This window comes from Tasmannia lanceolata, unplaced genomic scaffold, assembly GCF_043159265.1.
Source record: "Tasmannia lanceolata isolate RefF3 unplaced genomic scaffold, GAP_Taslan_0.1 ptg000020l, whole genome shotgun sequence".
Classification (NCBI taxonomy): domain Eukaryota; kingdom Viridiplantae; phylum Streptophyta; class Magnoliopsida; order Canellales; family Winteraceae; genus Tasmannia; species Tasmannia lanceolata.
The window spans coordinates 10,599,616-10,607,588 of NW_027518697.1; positions in this window are offsets into that span (position 1 = coordinate 10,599,616).

Below are 7,973 nucleotides of genomic sequence, written 5' to 3' on the forward strand. Positions count from 1 at the left end.
TATTAGTTAACTCCCCATCTTAATCATGTTTTTTCTCTCCTTAATTAGGTAAGCAACGACATCTGTTTTCAGCACAGAAGAGAGACTAAACAACACTGGACAGAGATTAGGTGAGCCACCAAGATTTAAGAATGCTTGCTCTCATTGGTGAGAATGGTGGGACCCTCATTAATGTGATCCACAAATAGAGTCGAGTCGACTCGAACCAGCGACTCGGGACTCGATAAAAACTCAAGCACATTTTCAATACATGTGTTCTGGGGCGGAGCTACATGTAGCATAGGGGGGGGTGTGTTCAGCTATGTTTTCTCATATCTTCGACTTGACTCAGACGAGTTTTAGCATGGTGGATTGATATTATTGTGTTCGCTTAAGGATCAGTGTTGAGCCTCAAAACAACAACATAAAGAATGAGTTGGGCTTCTCTATGTGGCATAAATATCGATTTCTTAAACCCGACAACTAGAATTTTAAAATTTTCTTAAACCCTCTCTCTCTCTCTCTCTCTCTCTCAAGCATAATTATAACATGTGATTAGAGGAGGAAAATCCCAAGGCCCAACTGTTTTATATTTTGTGGCAGTAATGTAATTGCATAATACTACACGCATGGTGAGTCTCGATACTCCGTATCTTCCTTTCGCCAAATATCTGCCTCACCTTATACCCATGAAATCCACATATCATATGCCATCTATAATCATGTCTCTATACTACTATTAGGCATATCTCCACCATACACCTGGCCAGATTTAAGGTGATCCAAACCATCCATCTTGCAAGACCTATTGTAAATTGATGACCGTCCGATGATAGTACCAGTCGGACAGTTAAACCCACAGTTTGAAAAGACGAAAACTTGACTCGACTCAAAAGTGGGCCGAGATGAGTTAACTCGACGAATACGCCTTTCTATACATGCATGCTATTTTGAACATGTATTAATACTTATCAGTATTTAACGTAAAATTGTTGTATATCATAGGTGTGCAACTCGGGCCAAGTTGGGTCTGGTTGAGGCAAGCCCTAGTCCAACCCGAAGTAGCATTCCCTCACCCCTAACCTGACCCAACTCAAGCCTCGGGTCGAGGAGGGCAACCCAACCCATCATTAAGTCTCTGAACTCTAACCCAATCCGTCTAACTCAGTTTTTTTTTTTCTCCAAATGGGGTCGGGTCAGGTTTAGGTTGGCCCAGTGCAGAAACAAAAAAAAAAAACCCTTAGATATTGAAATCGTGATAAAATAAGGGGGCAGGGATGAGTTCTAGTCGGGTTGGTTGAGGCAGGTAGCCCAAGACCTCGACCATTGTGCTGGCTTTTTCTAGCCCTAACCCAACCTAACCCGAGGAAATGCCAATCCAGCGTGAGCCGAAATCAGGTTGAACCCGTTCGGTTCGGGTTAAGCCCGACCCAAGTTGCACCCCTAGAACTACTATAGAGGCATTAAATCTTAAATATTAGGTCACGGGTCATCATCTTTTACTACCCAAATTTCCATTTTTCCAATCCATAAAGTCAACTCATACCAATAGCGTATCAGAGTTTAACATGAACAAGTATTAGATAATAAAAGAAATATAATATATGAATAAATTTAAGAAAACCAATCGAAAGCACCCGACAGACCAGCCGCGAAATGCCTTTTGCGATGGACCCTAGCAAATCCCATCTTTTAATTAGGCACTAATTGAACTGGTCAGTTTAGTGAGAACAGTTATTCATTTATATACTAAATTTAGATTATCAGTCAATAAAACATTAGCTTTAAAGCCTTAAAAAGGGTAACATTTTTTTCTCAAAAAACCCACTATTTAAGAAGTTGCCTCAGCAATTAATGGAAAAACTTAAATAAAGAGTCTCTTCTAACTTTTTAATTTAGAAGCTAATTAATATGAGATAAGAAATCAGCTAGCAATAGGGTTGCTAGCTGAAAATGGTCATGACTCGATGCACGGGTTGCATATGTGCTTTGTGATCCAAGTGTGGCTCATATATAGTAATGGGTTATATACCAGTGGAGCCTATACAGAATTGCTTAATGACCCAAAAATAATGAACCTCACATTTTTGTACTAATCAATGATTTAGTAAGCTAAGATGAAGACCCATCAACCAAAAATCAGTTGGGCCCAATGGCCAAAAACCAATAGGCCCACATATAATGAGTTTGCTAGTACGGCCTAAACAGGGGGCTGATGGCAAAAAAAGGACCCCATTTTCATCTTAATTAATGACCGGTGAGGTTAAGATGGAGGGTCTAACGACCAAAAACCAAAGGGCTACTTATACAGTGATAAGTCATATATATATTAATGACCAAAGTCAATTAACATCACATGTAGGATGTTGCCTAATATTTCTTTTCTGATGGAAAGGAAAGGTATGAAACATCCAAGGTTTTAAGTTAGAAAACTTTAAGACGAAAAATAGGTGTTTTTCTTTTCAGATGGAAAAAAAGGAGGTTGGTTTTAAACTTGCAACCTTCTGCCCTTCCCATTGTCTAAAGGCTCCATTACCTTGTAATAACCTTTTTTCTAAGAAGATGACTTCATTAAAACAAAGAAACGAAAACAAAAACAACAAGGAGGGGGGGATAGGGATTTGCCTCACAGGCTAGGAAGCACAAAAAATGTCCCTCTTGGCCAAACTATCCACCAAGTCTTTAGCACTACTCAAAGAGTGAATGAAAGGCCAACGTTCCAAGGACCCAAGGAAGAACCCTTAACCTGCGTAATTAATTACATTGGAGGAATCACCCTCCACCATAAAATGCTGGCCCTCAAAGTGGTTTATACATTGGAAGAATCGCCCTCTGCCATAAGCTACTGGACCTCAAAACTGAATGGCCCATATCTTGCCTTCATTAGAATCCCTCCACCCAATCAGACCACAGAAAGCAAGGAGCACCAACCCCGTATGATTTCTAAAAACTCCACCAATACCCGCAGGACAAGGATAGCCCAAAGAAATGCCATCAAAGTTCAACATGGTGGAACTATGACTTTGAGAGGGCCATTTCAGCTTGCAGAGAGTATCCTATCCTTAAAAATGGACCAATTGCGAAGAATATCATTAACTTTGTAAACTCTAAACTCCTTTCCTATCACTAGGCCAAAAGATGACCGACCATTTCACCTCACGCATCAACCCGGTAATTGTATTATCCTTATCCTTGAAGGTTCTAAAGTTTGGTTCTGAATAAATCGCCGCATAAGAACAAAAGCTCCAGAGGATTCTCCCTTTGGAGAGGGGAAACGCCCGAGCCGTGCTTTTTTTTTTAAGGATAACAAGTTTCTAAATAACTTGACAACAAACACCCCAAATGTGCTAACAAGAATAGTAGATTACACAGAATGCAAAAGCTCCTACAATTGAACAAAGGTAGAGATCCTATCCCTGAATCAATGATGGAATCAGCGAACCATAATGTCAGGCCCCCTTCTCCCTATGAAGACTCTCACTGCTCAATTCTTATCTACGGACCCCCAGCCCCCATATATGCCAGGAAATTATCTTCATTTCAACAACACGATGATATCTCCCCCCCCCACAAACTCAACTAAGCGCCCGCAGCTCCCTGAGACTCTTCTGTTTTTGTTTTGTTGATGTAGTTCCATTCTTCTCTCTTAAGTCTATCTATTGAATCATCAACCATGATGGGATTTCATTTTCCTCAAACAGTATTCCCAGTTCCTTACCCACACTCGGCATGAATTCCTGGTCCGAGTCTTCTGAATTCTCAGCAATCAGTTCTCCCTCTTTATCTCTGTTCAAGACCGCTTTCAAAGAATCCATTAAGCCCACCTCCATTGGATCTTCGTCACTCAGACAGTCAGCAGTCGTCTTCTCCCCTCCTATGTTGCTTGATTCGATATCGGCCAGTGGTATGTTGGCTATGATTCTCTCACCCTGACATACAATCTCCCCCTCCATACCTTTCGATGAATTGACCGCTTTATGCATGTGTGTTTTCCCTTCTCTCCCCATTACTTAAATGTATCTTCCTCATTCCTTCTCCCCATCTCCCGAGCTTTAGTATGATTCATGCAACATTCTTTATCCACTCCTAGGATTCCCGGGGACTTTCTAGCTTCGGAGTTAGTGGAATATGCTTGAATTAGATCCCAAAAGAGGGCTTTCATATCTCTATCACAACCCTTACAGATTCCAGTGCCGGGCGTACTATCTTTTTCAACTTCATCTTCATCCAAATCTCTTTCCTGTCTGCTGCCATAGATATTGAATCGCCGCATCCTTTTCCTCTTCCGTAAAGTTTCCCAGAGCTCTTCCCATCATGGTTGTGTGATCTTTTTCAACTTCATCTTCACGTGTCAATAACCCAACTTCTCTTTATTGCCTGATGCCATAGAAATTGAATTGTCGCACCCTTTTACTCTTCTGTGAAGATTCTTAAAGTTCTCCATCTTTGGGTTTGTTTTCTCCACACTGCAAATCCCCTTCTCTTCTGCTGGGTTCTATTTTGACACCTAGCTTCTTTCGCTATTTCTACCCGTAAATAAACTAAATTATAGTTAGAATCTGTGCAATCTCACCATTTAATACCTTGTTTTTAGATCAGGTGGGTCCACATCCTTGTTGCAATCGGTCAGCTGTGGGGGTGGGGTTTGCTTGGCTTTTCAGCTTGGCTTTCCAACGTACCTTTTTAGAGATGCCACGAGTCGCCTATGGGTTGGAAACATCAGCAGCATGCGCTGCTTGACTCTTTTTTTTTGGAAAGATAACAAACTTTTATTCCAAAATGAAGTTTACATACATGAGACAAGAGGTCCCCCATGTGATACATTACAGTAAAATTAACCCCCACTGTTAGATAATATTATGCGCGTATTGGGGATATTGATCCCTTATTTCGCCAGTTCGTCCGCCATGGCATTTGCCGGTCTCCGCCTGTGGCAGATCTGAGGGTGGATTTCCCGGATAAGATCACGAATCTCCTCTAATATATTATACAATTTTCCAGGGCCCACACCGGTTGGATGGCCAGGCAATCGGATTAGCCGAATCCCTCCCAACAATAAGCGGTCTGAGATTGTTTTGTGCGAACCATCGTAGGCCAAAAAGAAGAGCTCTCGCCTCCGCTTCATTGGCATCGCATATCCCAGCCGATCCAGAGTAGGACATGACGAAACTCCCATTAGCATCCCTGATGAGCCCCCCAATTCCCGCCCTACCCGGATTCCCAAAGGGTGCGTTTGGATTAAAGGAATCAGGAATCGGCATTGGTATCAAATTATTTTCCAATTCCAATTGCTCTGGTAAAGGGAATGTCAATTCCGATTGCAGTGTTTGGATAAGTATTAGAATCAGGAATCCATATTTACAAATGGCATAAAAAACCCAAAAATTAGATCTCTGATGTGACTGAAAAAACCATACTGAAACAATTCTTTCCACCACAACAAAAGGGGATTAATCTGTGCAAATAAATTGTTTCTATCTTGATTCATGACCAAGCATCAAAATAAATATTAGAAACACTATTTTGTATGAGATTATGAGTTGGTAAAATCAAATGAAACCCACGGTAAAAAACAACAACAAAATTCACAACAGGAAGCTGCTTTTTGAAGAGAGTTTCAACAGGTTAGAGCTCCAAGGACCGAGAAAAATACCAAGCAAAACAGCCAAAAAAATGATATTGTTTGAAGTCTGCCAAAACAGTAGACAAAAAAAGAAGATTCCATTGGATCTCATTCAAAGGTGGTCTCTTGTGAGAGAGAGAGAGAGAGAAAGAGAGAGAGAAAGAGAGAGAGAGAGATTTCAGGCTTGCTGAGAGATTTTAGGGCTTGGAGAGATAAGGATATGTGAGAGATATTAGGGCTTTGGTGAGATATTTTGGGGCTTGGAGAGAAAATTAGTCGAGGGAATCAAAATACCACCTCTCTCGGTGGGTAACGAAAGCCGGCCGATATTCTGGGGTTTTTTTCCGCCCCGCGCCCTCATTCTGTTTCCAAATGTGGAACCAAACGCCTGAATTTGTGAAAAAGGAATCAGACTCCAATTCTCGTTTCCCATTCCCGCGATCCAAACACGCCCAAAGGAGCTTTCGTTAAAATTAACTTTGAGCCATCCATCCGGTGGTGGCTCCCATCTCAGCATAATACGAGTAGAAGGCCTCTTCTCTGTAATCACTGTATCCCAATGTCGAAGTATCTCACCTACAGAGTAGGGAATCCTGACTTTTGCACTAGACCATGTAATTATTGACTCTTGGGATTACTGGCCCATCCTCGTGACTTTTTCACTTTGAAATTTCTCCAATGAAAAAAGATCTCAACGCCAATTTAAAATTTGAAACTAGGGTTGAGATTTTGTCCTCCACTTTAGGTGACCTATCGGTGGCTACTACTTAGCCTTTACAGGACCTGTCGAAAGCCTCATCCATACCGTTTGCTCGATGAGAAGTATTGATTCATCCAACAGACCGGCTATCATCGTCTTCCTTTGGTTGAAGCCGGAATCCAGGCTCCTCTTATCTCCAAACAACCTGTTCACTATTTTGGAAGATTTTTTCCTCTCGAGAAAGGTCTAATTTCCTTTTTGTGTCTACCTTCTTGGCTTCTTCCATTGCCAAGCTTATATCGTTCTCTAACTCCCCACAAACCCCCACCGAATATATTACATCACCCACCTTTAGACTCACGGTCGACTTGAGGAACCCCCACTCCGAAGTGAAGACTTGGGCCCTGGCATACTCCATGCTTGTACCCGCCTCAGATTCTATTTCCATGTATATTTCCTTGGTGGCAAGGACTATCCTAGTTACACTGAATGCCAGAGAAGGTCAACCCAAGCCATGCTTTGTACCATCTAAGAACATGGAACGAAATAATTTTGGCAATCCAACAATGGATAAAAAAAGATGGGAACCACTATATTCATCTACTTTGCACAAGATACACTGATGTGTGCATGTTAACGATTTCAGCTAAATAGCAATCATGAGTATTCCAATTAGTTCGAATTAGGGGTCGGTTTTAATTAGTGGGTGAATGTAGTAGATGTAGTGCGTCGTGGTTGTGAGAGTATGCTCTCAACGATCTCCTTTTGGCAGTTTGTTAAATTGACATGTTGTAATATTGTAGTTGTGTAGAAGTGTTGTAGGAATATCATTGGTCCAAGTGTTTTTTAGTAGTTAAGGAAGGTGGTGTTGTTTAAATGTGTTGTAAATGAATGTAAGAAAGAAGTTTACAATCAACAAAGAAGCTTTGTTTAGCAGTCATAGTTCCTCTCGAATTGAACCTTTAGGTCGTCCTGTTGCCTCGAATCAACCTCCTTCCCTTCTCTTTTTCTTGTTTATTTGTGTTATGGTCAATTAGGCATGTAAGAAGTTAAATGTTAGGTACCTTACCAATACGCCAAAAGCTCCAGAGCTGATGGAACGCGTTAGGCAAGGCATTTTAAACCTGTCCCATACCAGGCTAGGTCCCACCTAGTCCCATACCTAGACGGGCCCCCACTCAGGATCATAACATTCCACCACGCTTTCGCATCCACCGTCCTCAGTGGCCCACTCTGTGATGGCTTTCATTCTGGCCTTTTTTCCACGTAGCCCTTTCCGTGACTCAAACACGGGACGTGGTGTCCGCTCTGGTACCAAATGTTAGGTACCTTACCAATACGCAAAAGGCTCCAGAGCTGATGAAGCACGTTAGGCAAGGCCCTTTAAACCTGTCCCATACCAGACTGGGTCCCACCTAGTCTCATACCTACGCGGGTCCCCACTCATTATTGTAACATACACATTCTCCAATACACAACCTTTACGCTCAAGGATATCAGGCGTATTGATTTTGCCATGCAACAACCGTCCAACCAAAACATTGAAACTTGACTGTCCAACTAAAACATTGAAACTTTGGAGGGATGATCGTCAATCAAACTCTGGACCAATTACTATGCCCAAGACCCTTAGCCAGAGGAGAAATAGACACGGATAAAAAAACTATAGGA